At 39.9% G+C, this 26222-nt stretch overlaps 1 long non-coding RNA gene across 1 annotated transcript; it reads right to left on the reverse strand.

Moving 5' to 3' along the window:
• Positions 1 to 1777: 1777 nt before the first annotated feature.
• LOC148048274 (uncharacterized) lies at positions 1778 to 20755 on the reverse strand. Its single transcript, XR_015695823.1, has 2 exons — positions 20660 to 20755; positions 1778 to 1923 (listed from the first exon to the last, which is right to left on the reverse strand). It is a non-coding gene; the product is annotated as an uncharacterized LOC148048274 (long non-coding RNA).
• Between the last annotated feature and the right edge of the window lie 5467 nt (positions 20756 to 26222).

Raw genomic sequence — 26222 nt, forward strand, 5'->3', positions numbered from 1 at the left:
CTGTCATTTAAAGTTTAAAATAATTTAAATCTGTTGAAGAAAAAAAAGCTGGCCATAGAGAACAACTGTAATGCAAAGTATGTAAGGGTTTATCTAACAAATAGTAAAGAGGAGAGATGTCACTTATGGATATGGTCATATGTTCTCTTTTGTCTTTTTCAGACATGACTCGGGTGCTTTGGTCTCTCTGGCTGTTCCCAAATGATTTGGTCCCTTCCTTTATATTCCTGTTTCTTTGTTTCTTCTCCTATACTCAGTTTTTCTCTTCCCATACAACACACAGTTTCAAAAAATATCCTATAGCTCTCCGCCCTTTTGTTTTTCTCATAAATGAGCTGCAATGGCAAAGGAAAATGGATCTGTTATTTGATTTGCTGTTAGATGGCTTTTCCTTCTTGCCTTGAAATCAGTATAAAAAAAGCAAAGCAAAAGAATCATGCACTGAAAAGGACATTTTGCAAAATATAGTGTATGTTCCTCATGCAGTATTGTCAGATTGAAGAATCAAGATAAAAGATAGGAGAATCGAGGCCCTTTTTGTAAGTTAGAAGAGCATTTTTTTTCTTCCTTCTCAGATGCAAAAACGTACAAAAATTTCAAATAGCTTAGTGTTTTCATAATTTGGAAATACAGCAGTTCTATGAAAGATCATGTTATCTTCCAGATATGTTGGACTGCAATAATTCTCAGCCAGTCTGGCCAACATTCTTGCAAGTTTAGAACATAATTTAGTGCATTTGGAAGGTGTTAGATTAGGTTGTATGGAAATAACTGGAGAGAGAATTAGTCTCATCAGTTTTGCTGCTACTGGCCAAATCACCCATGACAGACACCAAGAGGGTCCCATCCAGGGGTGGGTTCTAGCCACCATTACTACCGGTTTGGCGCCCAAATATTTTTGCACATGTGTGTGCTCATTTGCACTTAAAACGATCTGTGCATGTGTACAACATTAAAAAAGGAATAAAAATTACATTTTTTCAATGAAGATTGTTCTGCGTACGTGCAGAACAGCAAATCAAGATGGTACCGCTGAGGATAGAACCAGTACAGTCATGTGTCCGTCAGAGTTACTCCCTATTCAGCTGAACCCAAACCCCATCCCCTTTGCAAAAATGGCTGTGCATACCCTTTAGGAGGCTTTCAGAGTGCTTCTGGGGGTCGGGGAGGACAGAAATGAGTCAAAAATGGGCCCCAAGAGCACTCCATAAGCCTCCTAAAGGCTAATCATTCCCTTTTTTTGACAAAAAAATGGGTGCGTTTTCGAGAGGTCTGCAGAATGCAAAAACTTTTTTTTTATTTGCCTCTTCAAAAACTTGGTGCATCTTATACTCCAGTGCGTCTTATATTCTGAAAAATACAGTACTTAGGAACAATTTAAAGCTGCCTCATAGACACAGTGACTTATGGGTCAACATAAATGCAAGGAAAGAAAGGCTCTCTTGGTAGTAATTCCAGAGCAAAGGAGGATGGTGAGTTTTGTCCAAAAACCAAAAGGGAAAAGAAGGGTTTGGGTTGAGTTACACTCAATAGAACCTAGCTATGGAAAAGAGTTTTTTAAATTGACTAGTTGGTTTGGATTAGGGTGGGAACCAGGTGTTGCTCTCAATAATCCCAACCAATATCACCAATGAGAGTTGCTGGGAACTGAAGTTCAGCAACATCTGGGGAACCACAAGTTTGCACAGCTTCTACATTCCTTTCCTTGCAACAACCATTTGGAATACAGAGAGAAAAGACTAAGGAGATGACTGAAAGAAACGTGCAGAGACGTGCATTCTGCTAAATGTATTAGTTGGCTTTTATTAGCGCTCTAATCTTGCTTGTCTCTTCAGTTCATTCCCCATAATCTACCGGTAATCCTGTGGTTCTCAAGGTGTGTTTTGGGGAAGCTCTGAGGTTCACCAAGACTGTTCCAGGGGTCTGCAAAGTCAAATAAATAAATATTTTAAAATGTCTCAGTTTAAATTTGTAATGCTGTAAATATCAATAGACAAAATCGACATACATCAAAGCTCTTTGGGGTCCTAAATTATTTTTAAGAATGTGAAGGAATCCTAAGATCAACACATTTTAGAACTGCTGCTGTAATCCATCCCATTATTTTACTAATTACTATTTCAAAACCTGTGACCATCATCACATGCAAATTTCTCTAATAAATGCAACTTTAAATTCAGTTTTCTCTACTATATTCTGTTTTTAATGCAGCTATTCCCACTGCGCACTTTTTAGATGAAAGTTTCTATGCAAGGCATTATTTTTTGCTTCTTTGTGGTTTTCCCCAATATACGTTTGTTTCCTATGCATCTTTCTTAAATATATGCTGCTCCGTGCAAAAAAGTGCTATCTAAAAATGATGGATTCTAGACAACTCCATAGTTTATGGCCATCTGTACCACAGTGGAATTCTTGCTGGTAGATCATTCCAATTAATTCAAAAAGAAAATTGTGGCAAGTTTCTTCCATAATCTTGTCGAGTTGTGTTTTCAAGGCAAGTCTGCTATCCATTTTGTCGGTATCAACCCAGGCCAAATCATGCATTTGTTTTCAAAACACTTCATCATTTGGGAAGCCTTCAGTTCAGGACTCATTGCCATTACGAACAAGTTACATTTCTCATGCAGAAATATAATTGCCAATATATATTTTTTCTGCAGAAATATAACTGTCAAACTATAATAATAAAAACACTCTGAACTGGTCGTTAGCCCACCGAGACACATCATATCATGGTTGATGAAAGACTGGCTTTGTAAAAAAATCTTATGTTTTTGGTATGATCTACCCATTCACTTTGTTATTTGCTTCTATCAGTCCTATCCTGTCTTAATCAAACCAATATATTAAAAAGAAACTCTTATCGATGTGTGTGTGGGGGGGGGGTGTCTGAAAAAGAACCAGGAGAAACAAGACAAATTGACAAGTTTCAGCAGCAACTAGAAAATGAAAGGCAGTGAAATGAAATTATTCTAAAGCAGACATTTATAACAGTAGACAAAGAAACATAACCAGTAAGCAATTTTTTACCTTGGCCAAAGAGACAAACAAGATATTAAAATATGTAAAATAGACAGGAGCCACCATCCTAGTGCACAATTCCATGCAAAAATAGGGAAAGGCAACAACAATGACAAGAAACATCTGATTTTAGGTGAGACAAAGGTCGAAATGCGATCAAAGCCTTCCACCAGAACCATTAAATAATTTTGCAACTGCATAGAAGCACTATCAAATGTCTTGTTTCTATCTTTGACATACGCAGACGACTGCAAGAAGTCCAGGTACCCTAAATTTCCTTGGAAAAATCGTCCCAGCTGTATCTAAGAACTCTAGGCTGGAATACTGCAATGTGCTCTACATGGGGCTGCCCTTGAAGAGCATCCGGCGACTTCAGCTAGTCCAGAATGCGGCCGCGCGAGTGATTGTGGGTGCACCTCGGTTCGCCCACATAACACCTATCCTCCGCGAGCTGCGCTGGCTACCTGTTGATCTCCGGGTGCGCTTCAAGGTGCTACTTACCACCCATAAAGCCCTTCATGGTAGTGGATCTGCGTACTTGAGAGACCACCTCCTGCCAATTACCTCCCTGCGACCTATTAGATCGCATAGATTAGGCCTCCTCCGAGTTCCATCTGCCAGTCAGTGTCGACTGGCAACTACACGGAGGAGAGCCTTTTCAGTAGTAGCTCCGACCCTTTGGAACGATCTCCCCATGGAGATTCGTACCCTCACCACCGTCCAGACCTTCCGCACAGCCCTCAAGTCCTGGCTATCCCGTCAGGCCTGGGGATAAAGATCATATTCTGTCCCCACCCGAATGATGAATGAATGTTGAGTACTATTTTTACTCATGTATTGTTTCATGTTTACTGTTTTGTACCCCCTTCCCTATATTTTGTAAGCCGCCCTGAGTCCCCTCAGGGAAAAGGGCGGCCTATAAATAATAATAAAACTAAAACTAAACTAAACTAAATCTAAGAATATCTAAGAAGAAAACCCTGTCTATATTTATTGTGAAATAGTCCAAATCATATACATCTTACTCAATTTTTTTTTTGACTTTGGCTTTTAAATGGTTATAACCAGCCAGATGTTCCTCAAAGGAGCAGAAAAAAGTCCGCAAATATGCCTTTCTCCTCTACTTCCCCAAATCACCTTTCAATAAGCTAAACTTTGGGAGAGATGGGCAAAAACAAATGTAAAAACAATGCAGTCTGTGTTTAGGCTGGTGTATATATTTCTGAAGTCAGATATCTTAACTAGGCTGAGGTTTGGAAGCCAAGCCAACATGCTGTTCAAGTAGCCATTATTATTCTTTATATGTAAAAATGGCTGTGTGTGTGTGTATGTGTCAGGGATGTGCAGTCACTAGAGGCAGGGGAGGCATGGCCTCACCAGGCATGAGGAAAAGGAAAGAATTTTAAAGAATTTTTTTAAAATAATTAAAGCCAAGGTAGTTGCTGCCAGATTCCAAGTCACAGTGACTTGGAGTCTGCTTAGTGTTAACTATGGGAGGAGGCGAGAGAACTATGGGCCTCCTGTGCATAAGGAATTTTTCGCCTTTTAAGAGTTAAGCAAGGATTAAAAAGCGAAAGATTTCGTATGCCAAGGAGGCATGTGATTCTCCCGCCTCCTGATCTGGGAGCAGCGAGTCATGCCTTGCACTTGAGCGACTGCGCAATCTAGCAGCAGGAGCCTTGCTTGTAAAACGCGCCTGTGTTGGAAAAGTTCATGCTCTAAGCAAGTTCAACTCTCCACTTTGCATCACGGGAGCCGCCAAGAGCAGAACCATCAGAAGACTTAGAGGACTCTTATTTCTCCCTTAAGAATGATTAAGTCTGCATTAAGACATTATTGTTATTATCATCCCCGACATGTGAAATTAAAGCAATCTGCATATGGACGCCACTTGGGAATTTATGGCCAACAAACATGGTAAGCGAATATGGGGCTACTGAGAAGTAAAACCCACATACTTAACTGCTGCAGGCCGGGGCAGCGGGCAGGCGGTGGCCTTGGCGGCGGGGGGGCACTTTGCATCGCGGGAGCCACCAAGCGCCTTTGCTGCAGACCCGGCAGCAAAGGCACTTGGTGGCTCCCGCGATGTAAAGTGGCCTGCCGCCGCCGAGGCGGACATTCACGCCGACGACGCCCACCCAATTCATACAACGCAAAAATAGTATTGTAATATTTTTTTTATTTCAACATAACTACAATTTACAAATATAAATTGTAACTGTTGCCAAACATCAAAATTTTGATCACGTGACCATGAGGATGCTGCAATGGTCGCTAAGTGTGAAAATGGTCGCTAAGTGTGAAAAATGGTCATCAGTCACTTTTTTCAATGCCATTGTAACTTTGGTCACTATACCACCTTTCTTGCCACAGTTCTTAAGTGAATAACTGCAGCTGATAAGTTAGTAACATAAGTGAATCTAGTTTCTCCATTTGACTTTGTCAAAAGGTAATTATATGACCCCAGGACACTGAAACCATCATAAATACAAATCTGTTGCCAAACATCAAAATTTTGATCGCGTGACCATGAGGATGCTGCAACGGTTGCTAAGTGTGAAAATGGTCGCTAAGTGTGAAAAATGGTCATCAATCACTTTTTTCAATGGCATTGTAACTTTAGTCACTAAGCCCATTATACCACCTTTCTTGCCACAGTTCACTTAGCAGGCTTGCACTCCAAGTAAACCCAGAATGATGTAGATGTTAATACAAAGACCTGAGCAAATTGAAATGGTGAAATTAGTCAGGGAAATATTTTTCATAGCAATAGCAATAGCAATAGCAGTAGACTTATATACCGCTTCATAGGGCTTTCAGCCCTCTCTAAGCGGTTTACAGAGAGTCAGCATATTGCCCCCAACAATCTGGGTCCTCATTTTACCCACCTCGGAAGGATGGAAGGATGGAAGGCTGAGTCAACCCTGAGCCGGTGGGATTTGAACCGCTGAACTGCTGATCTAGCAGTAGCTTGCAGTGCTGCATTTAACCACTGCGCCACCTTGGCTCAAAGAAACTTTGCCACCATTTTGGAGCAGACCTTCAACCTCCGTGCCCCTCCCCTCTGGAAAATCCAGGAAGTAACAGTCGCTTCCCTCTCTAGCCACGTGTTTCCTGGAGCTCTATGGTACTTGGTCATTTTTTCTTATAAAAGTGAGTAAAGGGGCGCGGGGGGGGGGTCCGTTTTGTTGCTTTAACGTTTTAATATCTTCAATGAAAGTACTGAGACAGAGACAGAAAGGGATTAGACAGGGTGTCTTTTGTCTTGCCCCAGTTAGGATTTCTTAAGCAAATCCACTGGGCTTTCAACATGAAGCCAGAAAATCGGGACTTTTTAAAAACGGCCCGGGACACGGGAAAAATTGATATAAATCGTGATTATCCCGCTGAAATCTGGTCACCTTACCCTGAAGTCAAGAGATAGTCTGGGCAGATTTCTAGGCTCCTAGTCTAAACCCCACCTTTGGGGATAACGACACTGGCCAATCACGGTAACTTATAAGACAGGCCAGCAAGTTAATGCTTGTGAACCATTTTAATATTTTACTACATGAAGGAAAGAGGCACAGTAGAAATTTCTACTACCACAGTATATGGAGAAGCAGTAAAGAATTACAGTTCAGTTTAAAAGTGACACTATAAAGCAGGAGCAGTTGGTTGTAATAATATCACAATATACCCTCACCTTATTAAAGAATGTATATGAATAATGCCAGAGATCCTCCTGTTATAGGCCTGCTGAGTAGGCGTGAATCATGGTAGCAACAATTAAAGAAAACCATCTGGTAAAGCTATTATCTGTGTGGATCCAAATTCACTTTATAGGACACTCAGAAAGAGTCATTGCCCATTATCCATGACTGAGGGCAAACTACTACACTTAGCCAAGTGTGACAAAAACAAGAACGGGCCTCTGTTCGGATTGCCAGATTTTGCAGTGAGTTTTGTAATGAAAAGGCTAACCCTAAGCAAAGCAGTCATTTGGGCTCATGTCTTTATCTCTGTCTTCTCCTGCCCTCACTGTGGGAAGGGAAGTGGAGGGATAGCATCCAAATGTGGTGTTTTTTTCCTCATTAAGTAGTGTCTGAAGAACATTTTCTCCACTTCTCTTGACATGAAATGCTTCCTGCAATGAAACCATGGCCAGCCTTAGGGTGGAACTGCAGAGCTACAGTTCTTCTATAGATGCCTCCCCCCTCCCCACACACACACAATTAAGTGCAACCCCATCATGGCATAGGTCCTACAGCAACTAAGTTGACAAAATCCTTTCTATACATGCATCAAAAGCATCCATTTGGAGAGAAGGAGAAAGGAAGGGGAAGTAAAGAAGAGGACGACAGAGGGACGAAAGGAGGTAGAGAGGAAGAGGAGGAGGAGAAGAGAGAAGAAAGTGATGGATAGGGTACAAATATGGTGTATAGAGAGCAGAAGAGCCAATAATTGTTTTTGGGAGTTGATGGTAAGACGAATTGATGTAAACATTTAACAATGTAATATGATGTTGGTTATGTAATAGTATACATGTGGTTATTTGTTCTGAAAATGAAAAAATAAAAAACTTTATATATTAAAAAAGCATCCATTTTCTACATCAGTACTTCAGTGGCGGGATTCAAAAAAATTTACTACAGGTTCTGTGGGCGTGGCTTTGTGGACGTGGCAGGGGAAGGATACTGCAAAATCCCCATTCCCTCCCCACCCCATTAACCTGCTTTCCAGCTCTGTTCTCCTGTTTGGGGTAACAAAAAAAGATCAGCTGGGAAGCAGTGGGGCTTCCTTTTTGCCAGTTCTCCGAACTACTCAAAATGTCCGCTACTGGTTCTCTAGAACCTGTCAAACCTGGCTGAATACCACCTCTGCAGTACTTGGAATAGTATGTGGGAATGATCTTAGAAGATGGGAACAAGCACAACTAGGGGAATGATTGGCCAAGAGGCAGATTATTCCACTGAAAGATTGTGGGTGTGTCTCAGAAGGGACCCCTCCCTAGTTCCTTGGGCAGTGAAGGCAATACAGAGAAGCATATTTTTACACTTGCAAGATTCTGTTAATGTAACCTGACAATAAAGTACAATTAATTCATAGGGGGGTGCTTACTATTTGGACTACCTCACAAGGCTGATGGTGTTTCAACTCCCAAATCCTTAGGGAGATATCTATGATATACAGTACTATGCCTAGTGGTCTTCCAGAAGAAGGCCCCTGCACTTATATGCTACAGTTGTTGTAGCCAGAGGGGTGGATAGTTGCTGTTCGAAGAACTGCTTCTCTACCATGTTTCTTTCCTGTGGAATGTAATTGGAGAACTTCCACATCATGGAGGGAAACAGATATTTTCTGTGCCAGGAAAAAACGAAGGGTTTTTCCAAAAGGCACCAAGGGGGGTGACTTTTCTTCTCTCACTTCTCCCTAATTCTCTTTCCCATGCATGGCAATGAGGACAACAGAGATAAGACCGCTCTTTGCTACCAGTTCTTTGATTCCATTGTTCTGTGTGATCGGAGACCTGATAGCAGAACTTCCAATTGTCCTCCTTCTCCCTTCCATGATGCAAAATGGGTTTTTTTAGTGGTAGGAGAACCACGTGCCCCTCTTTCTCTCTCCATTTCTACCACCTGTAGATTGGCAAGAGAAGTAGGACAAAACTTTTGGCACAGTGAGAGAGGCCCGAATGCCTCACTGCTAAAAAAAAACAAATAGCCTTTTTGAATTATAATCAATTGCATAAAAATCAGTGGCATCATGCCCATGGCTTCATATGGCCAAAAAATAAACAGACAGAACTTCAGCCCTAACCTTATCTCAGGATGAATCACATGAATTTGCCAAGAAAACAGCAGACTAGTCCAGGCAGCCTCTGAGAATCAGACAGAAGAAAAAGAAAACAAGAGGCAGAAGCTAGAGATGGTATTCAGCTGGTTCTGACCGGTTCCGGTGAACTGGTAGTGGAAATTCTGAGTAGTTTGGAGAAGCGGTAAATACCATTTCTGGCTGGCCCTGCCCAGTGGTGGGTTTCAAATAATTTAACAACTGATTCCCTGCCCTAATTATTTCTTCCAACAACAAGTTCACCAAACTGCTCAGAAAGTTAACAACCGGTTCTCCCGGAGTGGTGCAAACTTGCTGGATGTCACCACTGGTCCTGCTCCCAATTATTTGCTGCCTCCCAAGTCCCAGGTGATCAGCTCGGTTTTCTTTTGTTGCGATGCACAGGAGAATAGAGCTGGAAAGCAGGTTAGTGAGATGGGGAGGAAATGGAGATTTTTGCAGTGTCCTTCCTCCAGGAGTGGGGAGGGAATGGGGATTTTGCAGTATCCTTCCCCTGCCATGCCCACCAAGCCATGTCCACAGAACTGGTAGTAAATTTTTTTGGCTCCCAACACTGGGCAGAAGCTGCCTATGCAGTTATCTAGGGATGAGTGAAATGCAGTGTTGGTCATTTATGTTTCAAAATTTTTTAGAACCTCTTCTGTAGGTGTGGCCTGGTTTGTTGGAATGTCTTGCCAGCCATGTGACCGGGTGGGAGTGGCTTGCTGACCATGTGACTGGGTGGGAGTGGCTTGGCAGCCATGTGACTGAGTGGGAGTGGCTTGGCAGTCATGTGACTGGGTGAGCAAGGCCAACTTGTAAAATGTGGTGAAACTCACTTAACAACGCTCTTGCTTAGCAACCAAAATGTTGGCTCAGAAACTCTGGCTTTTCGTTTTAAAACTGTTTATTTCATTTTCATTTTCATTTTATACAATCACTTATATACTGTGCATTTAAAAAAAAAGGAAAATCAATGAACACAACTCATCTTCCACCATAGAAAACCAACATAGCACTTCAATCCCCCATACACCCTTTCTTCACCCCCTCCAACTTTCATTTCTCCCCTCCAACATTCCCCTCTTCTACTTCCCTTCCCCCTCAAACATTCCTTTCTCCCCTTCCCTCCATCTCACCCTCCTTACATTCCCCTCTCACTCCCTCTTTACTTCTCCCTCTTCTTTCCCTCTACTCCTCACTTTGGTGTATCTCTACAATTCATTAATCTATTCAGTTTATATTTTACTCTAAAATTAAGAAAAATGAAAAAAAAAGAGAAAAAAAAAGAAAAAAAGAAAAAAAAGAAAAGAGAGCAACAGTATACAAGTGCATTCTTATTGTTCTGAAAATTGAGACTATATTTCCACCCTCCCCCCTCCCCCCCCATAGACCCCCCTCCCTAACCCCCTTTCGACTTCCCAGGTCCCATACCCGGCATAACTCTTTATCAAGCACAGTCTGGAATATATTAAAATCAAATAACTTTAGAATTAAAAGATAAAAGATAAAGGAAAAACAAAAAAGAAAGGAAATAGTAAAAAAAAACAAAAAAAACCACACACACACACACACACACAAAAGGAAAAACGGGAAAAATCAACAAACTCTCTACATTAAACTCAGCTTCCCATCATTTTTAAATCTTAAACAATGTACCTCATTCCTAATTTCAGTTATTTTATTACTTGCAGGATTTCAAACTATATTGAAACCAAGTAAGTTAATTAAATGAAATTCCAGCTAAGGGCCTTATCTCTTTATCTAAATATCCAAACCTTTGATTTATCTCTTTTACCTCCTTCTCTATTAAACCATTTAAACATTCAAATACTTCTCTCGGTTTCCTTTTCCAACTCCTCCCATCCTGCCTTTACCCGTGTCCATATATATATATTATTTTCATCCGTACTCCTCTTATATTTGCTTCACCTTCCTGCAGACTCTATGGGTATATCTTTCCCAACATTATATTCAAATAACAATTTATACAAAGATCAGCTTACTTTCTGGCTCAAAGTAAACTCTAATTAAACCTTCACTACCCTCCCATCTACCCCACACTTCCCAGCTCCATTCAACCCGAACCACAATCCAAGAAGATCATGATCTCCGCTCTCCTCACCCTAAAGAATAAATCATGAACAATTAAAGTAGAAAATCAAAGTTATCCATCGAGTCCTGTTTAAGTCCCATACAATATATATTTCAAAATCATCGCCACATCTTTCAGTCTCTTTCAGTCTCAATGTCTCTTCGTCAGTATGCAGCTATGCCGTTTTGCCCAAGACAGAAATCACAAAGTGTTATTCAAATTAAAAATTAAGCAAATGTTTTAGAAGCATAACTAAGTCTTTATTCTCTACTCTTCTGCCCTTCCGGAGGGGGAAAGCAATGCCTCTCGCCTTGTAGCCACGTGTTCCTCTGTTTCTCTTCTCCTTTTCCTTGTCTTTCTCCATGTCCGGGTGATTCAGGAAGTCCCGCCTTCAGAATCTTGTAATAGAAATCTCGGGCTTCCCAAACAGAGTTGAGGCAATATTTTTGGTTATCAAATGTAACTGTAATACCAAACGGCACTTCCCATCTGTACTGTATCTGAGAGTTTCTGAGTTCCTTAGTTAAGAAGGCATAGTCTCTTCTGGCTCTTAATATTTGAGGTGGTATTTCTTTGAAAACCATCAAATCCAGTCCATCAATTCGCAGCCTATTATTGTAGAACTCCTGTATTATCACGTTTCTGGATTCTCTTGTGGCAAAATATATAATTATGTCCCTCGGAAGTTGTCGCTGTTTTGCTACGTACGAATTATGGCGATAGATTTTTGGGATCTGCCAATCAAAGTTAAGTCCCGGACTTCCCACCGAGCGACTAAAAGCCTCAAAAAAGGTCTGTTTCAAATTCTCCTGCTCATTTTCACGTAATCCCCTAACTCTTATTGCAGACTCAGTCTTCTTATAATTTATCATGACAAGTTGTTTTTGCGCAATTTGGATTTCCTGTTGTAATATTTCAATTTTAGATGTCAGGTTGGAATTAGCTTCTTCCAAAAGTTCCAATTTATCCTCCATTCCAGCAATATAATCTGTCATAACATTCATAACCTCGATCATATCCTCCTTTGTTTGAGCAATCTTGGCATCAAGTCTGATATAAAAGTCTGAAATAAATTTTTGCATTTCCTCTCTGAACTCTTTAAGGATTTCAAAAAGAAATTCTTTCGTTAGCAAATCTCCAGTAGAGGGCGTAGAAGGCAAGGACAGCGGCTTTGTAACAAATGCTGATGTAGAAGAGCGTCTGGGTTTCGATTTCGGTGCCATGATAAAAAGGGAAGCGAACAGAGTCTCTACTCACGTTAATTTGAGATAAGGTAGTTTCAACAAACCCCTGGCAGTTAATAAAAAGAAATCTTCGAGGGAACAGGGCTAGTTAGTTTGTAATCCCTTAAATCTGTCCAGGAAGTTGAAGATATATCGTTATAGCAAATGCGGAAGTTATAAAATCGCCATTTATTTTTTTAAAAAAAAGTTAAACAAAAGGAGTCTTTTATAAAATTGAAGCTGGTATTTTAAGTAGAGAAAAAAGAAAAATTCACAGGTATGGTCACTGCCCGGATTAATCTTAAATGGGTTAATTACAAAGGCTTGTTCTGAGGGGGGAAGTAACTCGCCTAGAGCTGAAAAAAAAACAGCTGAGAAGATCTGGCCGGAGTAAATGACTCAGCTTTCGTTGATTCACTCTCTTTCGTTCGCAGCCAAAAAGAAAAAAGGGCTGCGAACTCCAAAGAGGATTCTAACTGGCTGAGGGTCCCTCCCTACTTTTTCCTTGCCTGGAAAAAGAGATATCTAAGATCTTAAATAGATATACGAACCAGAACTCTGAGGGCAGCTTCATTAAGCTGCCGATTGCGGCAAGCCCCTCCCCCGGAAGTCAGAAACTCTGGCTTTTGAAGCACACAAGTGTTAAAGCTGTCAAGTTACAAGACCCTTGCACCCCTAATCCTTTAGGAAAAAAAACCCAGGGGTGTTCAAACTTGACAGCTTTGAGACTTGTGGACTTCCAACTCCCAGAATTCCTCCTCTCACTCTTCATCTTGATGATGTACAGACGGGCGGGGGGAGGGAGCTGGAACTGGTTCTAAACGGAACTTAGATTTGTGGAACCTCTTCTATAGAAGAGGTTAGAACTGGCAGGAACCCACCCCTGCTTTAGAGGGGCATCTTTGTATTATGCCAAGCAGGATGTATGGGTAAGACTTAGACAAGCATCTTTGCCAAAATGCTTTCTTTTATCTCCTGCTTTGTGCTCTTGTTACAGAAGGAAGCAGTCACCTGGAACTGTCCTTCAGTAGTCTTGGAGGAGTCTTGTGTATGTTTCCTTGGTGGTACTGACCTTCTAATATCCTTCTCAGAACTCCAGTTCCAAAGCAAAGACCTTCCCAGAGGAAGTCTGTAATCAAACTGCTGAGTAGAACTGAAACGCATGAGGCTTTTTATGTTCATGAATCAAATTCAAAAATTCATTTCCTTTGATGAATGTCCACATTTTGAATCAGGAAACCTTTGAGAATCTTCAAGAGACATCAAGGAATACTCTGATTTACCATTTGTGAACTCACTTTTCACAATCTCTTATTTCTGTATTTATGTGCTATGTGGTTGACAGCCCACTTGCTTTGGCATTGAAGTAACATACTGCAAAATACATAAAGTAGATTGCAAAAAAAGGTGATGTTACACCTGACAAACCTGGAGCTGAATTTTAGCAACAGAAACTAGAAACACAGGGAAAAGTTATCACATCCATCATGACTTCCATTCTTTTAATACTCATCAAGATATCTGAGAAAGCTTTATATGACCATGTTCAGTGATTTCATACAAGATAATGTTGTCTAATAATTCTGCCTTCCATTAAACATCAGTTTCCCAATATGGAGAAAACGAAACAGGATGCAAAGGTCTTAGTTATGTATATCCTAAAAATGTTTATCTATATCCAGGTTAGTTCTCAATTTATGACCTCAATTGTGCCCATAAATGGTCATAAATCATTGCAGTCATTAAGCAGGTTATCACGTGACCTGTCTTGATTTTACCATCATTTTATGATGTTGTTAAACAAATCCCCATGGACTTTAAGTGAATCATGTGGTCATTAAGCAAATCCAGCATGTCCAATGGACAGGTTTTTGCCATTTTCTGAAAACAGCAAAAGTTACAAAACATGGTCTCATAATCATGGGGCATTGCAAACCGTCATAAATGTGAGCCAGTTGCCGAGTGCCAAAATTCAATCACATGATCACAAAAGGGGGATGCATCAGTCATAACGTTGAAGCCTGTTCATGCGTAGCTTTTTTCCGCCACAACTTCAAATGCTCACTAAGCAAGGACTACCTGTATAATCTACATTACAAGGGAGCTGATACCAGCAGTCTGGGGAAACCTGTACACAATTGCCAAGGAAACACAGAGGTTTTCTTCAAACAACATGGTTACGTGGGTCAAGGTAAGTTAGCATGTCGGCATGGGGGATTCAAAGATGATGCTAACAGAGGGATGAAACCCTGCAAAAATGAACAGCTCTAGGAATTCTTTTGTTTTTGATCAGCTGCTTTTTAGTGGCACCAAGTTGATCTCCTGGTGACCTGAATCACATGAACCTGGTTGCTTTTTATGAACATTACTGGAGCCTTTTCTCTGGAGCCATTTATCTTGAAAGTAGGAACATTTGAGAAATGAGACAGCATGTCTAATCTCTTTCTATTGGAAGTTTGGTCAGTTTCCCCTTTTTAAGTGAATGGTCCAAGCTTTCTTGTCTCGTTAAGCTTTTGAAATATCTGAACTTTGCTCCATAATGTTACAAATTATTTTTTTCAGCATCGCTTTCTTGAAAATAAAACTTGTAATATGTCACTCTCACAATATATATGCGTTAATGCTTTAAATGCAAATGCTCCTCTTGAAATTGCATCCATTTACAGTAGATGACATTGTATTGGGTCCCATACTGAGCCTTTTCTATTACAGTCAGACCAGCCAATCTTCCCATAAACTACCCACAGTCTTTGCTATTCTTTTTCTAGGTATAGGAACAGCCAATATGAAAAGCCCCCCACTTTAAACCTTTCTCTAAAGCTTTATTTTCTTCTGGCCCTTATTGAAAAATATAATGAAATCTCTACTGCTCTACATTAGATCAAGGTGAGGACATGGATGTATTGATATTTACTCTCATATAGTTGAAGGAGGTAAATCCACCAGCAGCATTGGTTCCTACTGTCCCTGGGACTAATATTGTTATTGTTAGTTGCGAAGTCGTGTCCGACCCATCTCGACCCTATGGACAACGTTCCTCCAGACCTTCCTGTCCTCTACCATCCTGTGGAGTCCATTTAAGCTCACACTTGCTGCTTCAGTGACTCCATCCAGCTACCTCATTCTCTGTCGCCACCTTCTTCTTTTGCCCTCAATCTTTCCCAGCATTAGGCTCTTCTCCAGTGAGTCCTTCCTTCGCATTAGGTGGCCAAAGTATTTGAGTTTCATCTTCAGGATCTGGCCTTCTAAAGAGCAGTCAGGGCTGATCTTCTCTAGGACTGACCAGTTTGATCGCCTTGCAGTCCAAGGGACTCGCAGGAGTCTTCTCTAGCACCATAGTTCAAAAATCTAAATTCTTTGGCGCTCAGCCCTTCTTATGGTCCAAATTTCACAGCCATACATTGCAACTGGAAAAACCATAGCCTTGACTATTGTCACTTTTGTTGGCAGGGTGATGTCTCTGTTTTTTAGTATGCTGTCTCTATTTGCCATAGCTTTAGCAATAGCAATAGCAGTTAGACTTATATACCGCTTCATAGGGCTTTCAGCCCTCTCTAAGCGGTTTACAGAGTCAGCATATTGCCCCCAACAACAATCCGGGTCCTCATTTTACCCACCTTGGAAGGATGGAAGGCTGAGTCAACCCTGAGCCGGTGAGATTTGAACAACCGAACTGCAGAACTGCAGTCAGCTGAAGTAGCCTGCAGTGCTGCATTTAACCACTGTGCCACCTCGGCTCTTTCCTCCCCAGGAGCAAGCATCTTTTAATTTCTTGGCTACAGTCCCCATCTGGGACTAATATTCTTGATTATTATAGAGGATTTTGTTTCTGTTACTCTTTTCTTATGCAAAAATAATCCTGAGACTTTAGTTCCAGGTAGAGTATATAGCATGTAAATTGACTTTTCGATGTGCACTGTACTTATACAATTTCACGGGGGTAATTCCAGATGATGTCATCCTTTAGGTGTGAATTCATGCTGCACCTCCTTTTCATCCAGTTTTCCTCTTGATGGCAATAATCCATTTATATGGGAAGATCCGGAACAGAAGAACATAAATTCCAAAATTCCAACAGAAGAACAAGTTTCCAGAGATGTGGGGGAGAAGGTGAAGGAGGACTGTAGTCTTAATCCATCTCACACTAAATCATTTTGAAGATATGCACCTTTTAAAATAATTGTTTGACATCAGAATTCTTGAGTTTGAGTTACACAAAGATTATTCTACAATGAGTTCCATGCTTGGTCCCCGCCTGTCATTTTATATTTTTTGCTTGCTAATTAGCATTTTAATATGTATGTAGAATTTGGAGATGCCAAATTTATGTAAAAGTGATAGATATTTTTGATTATGTAACTACCCTGATTCTGATGATGGGAAATGGGCATAGAGCATTCATTAAGGTGAAAATACTGCTCCTCATGGAAAGTTCTTCTATACTGATTAAATAGCAGTAAATTGGATTTTGCATTTTGAAGCTAATGATTTTGACATTTTAATAACTTTTTCTCATGACTGCGAAGTAAAGATTATTTTTTTTCTAATATAGGAATAGTTTCCCCCCCCAAATTCTGGTGTAAAAATATTAACAGATATACAACCTCTTCTATACAACCTCACAACTGCTGTCCCTTCAGAAAGAAGAAAAAAAGACTGTGGTAACAGTGCTAAGTATATAAAATCAAGGATACATCATCATAATCTGCCCACTTGTGCAAAGAGATACAGCCCCTCAAGATAGCTCCATTTAAGAGTCTCAACTGTATTGTGGTATTATTTTATTTGTTTTTAATATCTCTTCTAACTATTTTGGGAGAGTCCATGTAGACACAAGATGTAAACAATGAGAAAAGAAAGAAATTAATTTTCTTTGCTTCCCCCGAGAATCTATTATACCGTATTTTTCGGAGTATGACGCTCCGAAGTATAAGATGCACTGAGATTTTGAGGAGGAAAACAAGGGAAAAATATTTGCCTCTGCCTCTCAGCAATTTGCCTCCTTGCAACAAACATTACAGACAATATACATTGCTTGTAGTGTTATATTTCAGACTATACTTGTACAGATGCTGTTAAAATTGATGTGCTTTCTGGAAGTATAGTTATTCTCTACTATTTAAAAGAATAGCACTTTTAAAAACAATAACACGGGATCTCTTCAGATCAAGCATTTATTTTAAAAAGTTTCATTTTGTTAAGTTGTCTAGAATAATAATAAAGCAGTTTTTTAAAAAAAAATAAGTCTAATAATTTGAACATTCTATACGCATTTATAGTTGTTGACTTACCTCCTTGAAGCAAACAGCCTGATTAGCACAAGAAAAAAAAAATCTGCCTCCCAGCAATTTGCCTCCAGGAGCAAACAGCAAGTTTCACTTTCAATTTTTCCCCATCAGCTGTTACAGGCTGCAGGGATTGCTATAGCTTATTGAACCCTTTGCTGCAAAGAGATAAATTGCTGGGAGGCAGAGGCCAAAGGGTTGGGGCCGGTGGGTGGGTGGGTCTACATTCAGTGTATAAGACGCACCCAAATTTTACCCTCTTTTGGGGGGGGGGAGATACGTCTTATACTCCAAAAAATACGGTAATTAGTAAGAAATATACCGTATATACTCGAGTATAGGCCGACCCGAATATAAGCCGAGGCACCTAATTTTACCACAAAAAACTGGAAAAGTTATTGACTCGAGTATAAGCCTAGGGTGGGAAATGCAGCAGCTACCGGTAAATTTCAAAAATAAAAATAGATACCAATAATGTTTTTGAATATTTATTTCAAAGAAAAACAGTAAACTAGCGGTGTATTCAATGAAATACTTCACTCACCTCATGATGCTGATGTCCCGCTGTGATGATGATGTCCCGTGCAGCCGCGGGAGCGATGTCCCGCCTCCTATGACACACGGCACAGTGATTCCTATCATTGGATCACTGTACCAGAGGAGGTGGGACATCGCTATGTGGCTGCTTGCCATAACAAGGAGGAGGTGGGACATCGTTGCAGAGCGGCAGGAGGGGGAGGAAGGGGAATCGTAAGACAGCCCTGCATTACATTAGAACGTGAGGAGGGGGGATGGTGCGGTGCGCGCTGCGCGGCAAACTGACACAGAGGGAGGGGAAACTCACAGGGGCACTGGGCCATTCACGAGTGTCACCCAGCAGCATGGCCCCGCCCCTTTTTCTCCTCCATTTCGGGCAATTTTTTCACTGACTCGAGTATAAGCCGAGGCGGCTTTTTTCAGCCCAAAAAGTGGGCTGAAAAACTAGGCTTATACTCGAGTATATACAGTAATTCCCATACTGATGCCTCTACTTACTATAGAAACAGGCAGGAGCAAGACTGGGATCTACGTAGATTCCTTTGTGATTTGCAATAGATCTCTAATCTCAGGGCTTAGATAAAGCAGCAAAATGACAGCAGAAAGTAAAATGTGGGCTTGTGTTATTTGGTTTGCCTGCACTCAAAATTCCTTATCTGTAAATCAGGAATACAAACTGTTTCTGGAGAGGTTTTTGGGCAAATTGGCTGGCAAAGCTCGTAGAATCATAGAGTTGGAGCCATTGGATCCAACCCTTTGCTTGGTGCTGGAATATAAATTAAAGCATCCCAGACAGATGGCTGTCTAACTTTTAACACTTCCAATGAAGAAGTGCCCATCACCTCTACGGGTAATTTGGAAGAACTGCATTATAACAATCCAGGTCTCCTGGAAACTTATAGCTAGACTTGTATGTCTGCCAATCCCTGTGGCATAGTACATAATTAACTCCACCTCCTAAACCACCATGTTGGGTTTGAAGTCTTCCATCATCTGCTATCCTACCACCGCCACTGTTCAGGAAAACTTCTGTAAAGAAGCAGGAAAGACAAGACTGAACTGTTTACTGCCTCTTCCTCTTCTTCATATTATACATAGAGAGATGTCTAGAACATATACAGCTGCAAAGATAGATGATATAGACTCATATATTTCCTGTACTGTATGTTTCCTGTTTTCCAGGGCTAATATTCTATTTAAAAACAAACAAACAGTCAAGGAGAGGTCTGATTGGATTCCCTTCTGCTAAACTGATCGTCCTAATCCTGTTTTTTGTGGACCGTGAATACTGACGCTCATTTTGTCCATTTCTTTAACCTCCGTCCCGCTCCAAAATTAACTCTGCCCCATTGTACCATGAAGTCCAAAAGGCAGAGAAGGGGAGACCTTGGATATACAACTCTGAATCCTTGAATCTTTGGAATCATGGAGCATTGCAATGATATCTTATTTTTCACCAGAGGGCTGGGGGTGCATCTGCTGAAACTTTATTTTCTGTTATCAAACTCCCCCCCCCCAAACACACACGCACACACTTTTTATTTTATTTTTGCTCCTGTCTTTCTCTCCACCCACCCTTTATCTCTCCTCCTCCTCTCCCCCTCCCTCCTTGCTTCTTTCATTGGGCCTTGTAATGCAGATCTAGTTTTCAGGTCATGTTTTCAGTAATAACCTTTAATGCAGCTGGCTGAGATCCAAATTGTTGCTATGGTGCCCTGCGTGTAACTGATCAGATGGACTATGAAGTGTTAAGCTGCCTCCGGGGTGCACTCCCACATAAAGCTATCATTAATTTCTCTGAATTACACCAATTCCGGGACATTCTTTATGGACAGATAGTGAGAGAGACAGTTATATGACAGGACTTGCTGTGCTAAGCAGATGTGCCTGCTTTTCTGCTATTCTATGAATACTAAATGACTGCTCTGGAGAGCCCACATTACTCCTTGCTTTATTGCCAGACAGGAAAATGGCCGACCACATGCGTGTTTGCCAAAGCGGTAGGGAGGGCAGGGCAGCTTAGTAGAGTCCTCAGAAGTTGCCTTGTTTGGAATTGCCATTTCCCTCCAACTTTCCAGAGACTCTCTGGGGTGGGGAAGTGCGAAAGGAGGGAGCTCTTTCCCTCCCTTCTTTTCAATTTACCCCCCTTCTGTGTATAAAACAACCTGGAGATATTCACATATGTGAAATCTCTGAAATTAAGACAATTTTTTTTTTACAAAAAATGTTTAGGGAAAGAAAAGAAAGAATGGGAGATAGAAAAACCACTATATAATCTTTCAGAGCAGTTGGAATGGTGGATAACCTCCATCAATCTCTGGATGTGCTTCCTTCATTCTCTCACCCTTTTTTATGCTAGTCTCCTTCTCCATAATATATTTCCACCATTCTTCTTCTGTTTCCCCATGTCCTCTTGAACTCAGTTGCGAATGTCGTCCTATAGGAAAGTTGATGCAACTTGAGCAACGGGTGGGAAACCATTAAGAGAACCAGCCAATGTAAAAAGACCACTGGGACAAGCCGAGATCTCTTCAACGGTTTAACCCCCAGGATCTTGATTATCAATCTGCACGTTGATTCAAAGAACAGCAAAACCATGGAAACTACATCAAGGTTTAACCATCGGTAGAAATATGAGAAGCCTACTGAAATGGAGAGAATAAATATGAGAAAGGGGCATATCTTACTGTGAATGCTTTGTGGGTCAGTGCTGGGTGATGCTTGAAATTCCTCATTACTGCTTTAAGGCAGTAACTCCTAAACTTGTTGCCATCACTTCTCTTAAGATCCAAGCACCAAAATGAACACAAACAAACAATGAAAACAATACAATGAAGCTTTGAGAAAGGTGGAATTCTTCATACTGCCCTGGACTCTTGTCGACACCCTCCAAGGGACACCTCACAATTTTGGAAACTTTACTTTATGATGTCTTGGATATTTAAGAGTTAGCTACAAATACTAGATAGTAGAGGAGACTGAGTTACATTATCCCTGAATCCTCCTTTTCAAAAGATATAGACCTCTATTGGAAGATATCCTCATTTGAAAGGTTTTAAAGTCTAATTTAAACAGTACTCCAACTAAGATGATAGAGAAGCACCTTGAACATGCTAATAACACACGACAGCAGAATCAAATAACACACAACAGCAGAATCATACAAGTCAAATCATTTGATTATAGTCTTACCCAGGATATTTCCATTTATATTGCAGTAATTATTTCTAAATATATGCCTCTGTCAATCTACTGGAATGTGCTCATATTTATACAAATATTTGCTCTTTTTTGTTCTTTTGGTGATACATTTGTTCTTTCTTCTTAAAAGGGATAGATGGTCTTTAAGATACTTAAGCATGCTAAAGTTCAGCTGATTTATTGTTCTTCTAGCACCAGGTAATGGGAAGCTGGCATTTCAAAAGCATTGGATGTTCCTTCCTTATTTTAGATTTTTAATTCATTAATAAAAGGATCTAACAATACAACATCTGACTCAACAAAATCTGAAATTAGCACTATGTGGAGGAAGATACTATAAGCTGCCTGAATTAAGAAGACTGGGCTGCTTTCTAGAACGATTCTTAAACATTCTTTATTTTTTGTATTGACATTTATTTTCATTTCATTCAGATTTAACACATCCCTTTCTTCCTCTGCCAATTTTGCAGAGATACTATTTAATTTTCATTTAAAACCAGTGTTACTAGTAACTTGAGAACTCCTACAGTATTTAGGTAAAATGTTTTCCCTTTTTGCTTGAGGAAAGCAAAAAATATATTAATGATAACTATGCATTCGATACCAGTCCTTATACTGGGGAACGTTTTTTCCCTGTCAATTTTTGAATGGTTCAGAAAGATGGGCTTTTTTTTTTTTTTTTTTTTGCTAGGAAAAAAAAGAACTCTATTAAATGTGCCTATTTTGAATTTTTTTTTTTCATAAGCTCAAATGATTATGAAAGGGTTATTTATTTTTGTGGGATTAAGAGTCTGTCAAACAACCTAGGGGAGAGTAAAAAAATACTTCGATGGTTTCTCCTTATCAATGGCCTACATAGTCATTTAATGAATACTGTTGAGGATTGATAGACTTTTGAAAAATCAGAGTAGAACTCTTGGACTGAATCTTTTTCACTGGGACATGGCCTTAAAACTGTTTCCCATTTAATAGGTTCAGTACCCTATGTGTAATGCACAGTAAAGACTATGTCCCTAAATATACCTATTATTACTAAACATTCTGTCTAGTTACAGTTTAGCGAGTACACACACAGAGCATATTAAAATCCTGAATGCACTCAGATTTGGGAACAAGATTTTATGGTGCTTTGATAACATACTGATTTATGGCATTCAGGAGCAGAAATATGTGATTTGTACTGAATGGCAAATGTGCATTTTGAAGTTTAGGCTTCTCAAAAATGATTCAAGGGGGATTGCCAGCTGCCAAATCCTATGGAAACAAGCTACTTATCCTGTTTGTAATCTCTATCCCATGATGTGGATCTGCTCTTTGGATTTTAATCTTTTAACACAAGTAATTTTGTTTTTGTATTTTATTTAAGGACTTGGTCAGATACAACCTCGCTTTTAAACTTGGAGTAGCATACAAATAAAAAATAAAAACTGCAGCAACACGAAATGGGAAAGTGATAAAGTAGCACCATAAAATAGGATCATCACAATCCTGCATCAAAAAGCACTGACTAAAACATACACACACAGACACAACTTCAAAACTGCCTACTGGAATGTAACAGCTAAAAGAACCCAATGAGCAAATGTTGATGTTGTTTATTTATCAAACTGTTTTTGCAGCAAAATAATGCTTGCCTGGGTGATTAAAAATGTAAAATCAAAATCAGTTAAAAAGCACATCACAAATTATTAAATAAACAAGCTCCAATTGTTAAAAGCTATTTTGACAAGGATGATGTAACCGTCTGGAGCAAAACATCATGATCTCCCTGAGGTAGAACCAAGCCTTGAAAGAGTCATTCAGAAGACCCAGCCTCACCTTCTCTCACCAAATGATCCTCATGTCAGCAGGCTTCCTAGTCATACAGAGAGTTATAAACAACACTTGAAATTATTTTTAGAAAATGAGCAAGCTTCAGTCCATTCTTTGCCTCAGCATTGTTTATCAACTGATCTTTCTGAAATATTCTGAAGTAGAGAAAGTTATAAATCCAGCAATTTTCTTTTTATTATTTAACTTTTAACAAAATAATATAAACAACACAAATACAAAACAGACAATAAAAAGAACAAAGCACAAATGAGTAAACAAATGTCAAGGTTATATATTTTTTAGTATTTCATTAATAAAATTATGAATGATTGAATATATCACTTTAAATTACTAAAACTCACCATTAAACTTTATGAAAGGTTAAATATCAAGAACCATGGTCAACACAGTATAAATCACCAAATAATAGTATTAGCTATAATAGACTGAGTCAACACTGAAAATCAATTCAGTGTAAATCTCCCAATAAAACTGAAGTATGGATGCTGTAGATAAACAAAAAACAAATTTTCAGATGAGGTAGTCCCCCCCCCAAAAAAATCTCATTTTGAATTAAATGTTAAGTCAGATTTATTTAAAAGTATGAAACGATTTTCAATAGTGAAGCATACACAACTTGGTTAACCATTCTTTCAAAGAGAACCCGGTATCCTTTTCCAGAATCATATAATATTATTTAAAAAGTTAGAATATAAAAAGCAGACTCAGTATACCCAAAGATAATATATGGTTTAATTAACTGTAATAAGAATATCAAAAGCTGAAATGGGAATTCAACATTAAAAGTGTGTTTAATTGTAGAATGAATAATTTTTCAGAATTATTCAGCTTTAAAAACATTGTCACCAATTATGAAAAAAAAATCTGACTGGCATGTAACATTGACTTGTACATTGCATTTCCAACTACTGTTAGAGAATGAATTATCCATTTTAGCAATTACAACTACAGTGATATACCAGTGATAAAACACATTGAACTGATTTTCTCTATGATATTTAGAGTACATTTTGTTTTTTGCACTAAACTTTCCATCTCTATTATTTTATTTAGCATCCATTTAATCTGAAAACCTTTAATTTGTTCAGATTTTGAAGCATGTTTCACAATAATTTATAAATTTGATCCAACAAATGATGCAAATCACGTTAGAAGCAATACAAATTCAAGTCAAGTCCCTTGGTATTTCCCCTTGTTTCTCTTGTTATTTGAAGATATTGAAACTAATCATGTAAACGAGACCATTTCAAAGTAAGAATCTCAAAAGATTTCGTCTTCCATTTAATTGATAATTCAATTTTGCAAAATAAATGAGCTATTAACCTTCCATTGAACAAATGTCTTAGTGGTTTCCTCTTCATAAAAGTAGACATTTAATAATTAAGCGAAGGGGAGAAATCTGGATGCATTATCTTCCTATATTTGTCCCAGACATCCAATATATTACTTATTATTCTATGATCTCTCATAAATTGTTTATTTCTGTATCAGTCCAGAGATATTTATGCAGACCATCTGGAGGTCCTGACCCTTCCATAGAAGTGTCTGGGATATAAAGAGACACAATTCTAAGACTCATGTTAATCCACCACATTTCAGAAGAATGAAAAGAAATTAAGTCAGGGATGGGCAATTAATTTTCCCAAGGGGGCACATGAGAAACTGGGATTGTTGTGGAAGGTCACTGCTGCCAATGCCCCATCGTCCGCTGCAGTGACATGCAGTGAGGTTTATGGTTGGTGAGGAACTGACACAATTTTTTTTAGACTTGTAGACTTCAACTCCCAGAATTCCACAGCCAGGCATGCTCAGTTCCGATTTAAAGCGACAGCATTTGTTTTTCTCCTTTGCAAACTAAGTTTCCTTCTTTCTTTTTCTTTTTCTTCTCCCTTCCCCTCCTTCCTCCATCTCTCCCTCTCCCCCCCCTCTCAAACACACACACACACACACACACACACACACACACAAGTTGGATTGGACTATCTCTCCTACCCCCTTCCCTCTCTCAAACTCTCTCTCAAACAAGCACACACACACACACACACACACACACACACAAAGTTGGATTGGAGGGAGTCAGGGAGACCACAGGAGGAGGAGGAAGCCAGTCAAAGAGCCATACTGGAACATACACACTTTCCCCCAGCCCCGGAAGGACCCAGCCCAGCTTCACTGATTACAGGTTTGAAAAGACAACGTGGCTCTGCCTGCAATCAAACTACACTTGGGGAGGGAGAGCACCTCCCTCCAGCCTTTGCCCAAAGCCCCGCACCAGGAGGATGAAGTTTGAATTCCTCCCTCTCCCTCTGACCCACACTTACCTTTTCCAGCTGTTTCAGAGAGGATTTCAACTCTGCTCTTGCCTGCCATCATGAAAAGAAAAAAAATGTAAAAGGAAAAAGGCGAGAGCTGAGGTCAGGCTGAGCTAATTGCTGCCTCACTGTGGATGACTCTGCTTAACTGTTTAAAAAAGCCTCTAAAAAGCGCCCTCTACAGGAGGAGGCAGGAGAACGGTGTGCCTCACCTATGTCAGGAATTTGTAGGCTTTTAACCCTTGCTTAACTCTGCTCGAGTGATCATAAAATGCCTAAAGTCAGATTCGTTCTCCTGCCTCCTCCTGTAGAGGGCGCTTTTTTAGAGGCTTTTTTAAACAGTTAAGCACTAAGCAGAGTCATCCACAGTGACTCTGGCAGCAACTAGCTCAGCCTGAACTCAGCTCTTGCCTTTTTCCTTTTACATTTTTTTTCTTTTCATGATGACAATGGTGAGGGTCTGCCTCCCCTGCCTCCCCTGACTGCACGTCACTGCTCCGCTGATGCCCCACCACTGATGATGCCCTTCCCCCTGACTCTGATGCCATGGGCCACACAGGGACAGCCAAAGAACTGGATGTGGCCCACGAGCCATCAAATGCCCAGATCTGAATTAAGGTATGTATCACTGTTGCCAGATATAATACCTTAATGTATGATGTATGGACACAGTTGGCACCAACCGAAAAACTGGTTTGGCAAGAATGTAGTTCCAAATTAAGTAAAGTCCAGTTCCCATATCTGCCTTCTGAATGGCAAGAAATGCATTTGTCTGGTCCTGGATTAAGCTCTAATGAGACGATTCCTATCTACTCCATAATTGAAATCAGATTTAACACTTGAGGTGCTTTCTTGGATTTGGATAAAATAAAATAAATGTGAGGCAAGACTGAAAAGCTTTTCC

This window comes from Thamnophis sirtalis, unplaced genomic scaffold (genome assembly GCF_051295495.1).
Source record: "Thamnophis sirtalis isolate CommonGarterSnake01/CBP01778 unplaced genomic scaffold, rThaSir2_p1.2 scaffold_3, whole genome shotgun sequence".
Taxonomy (NCBI): Eukaryota; Metazoa; Chordata; class Lepidosauria; order Squamata; family Natricidae; genus Thamnophis; species Thamnophis sirtalis.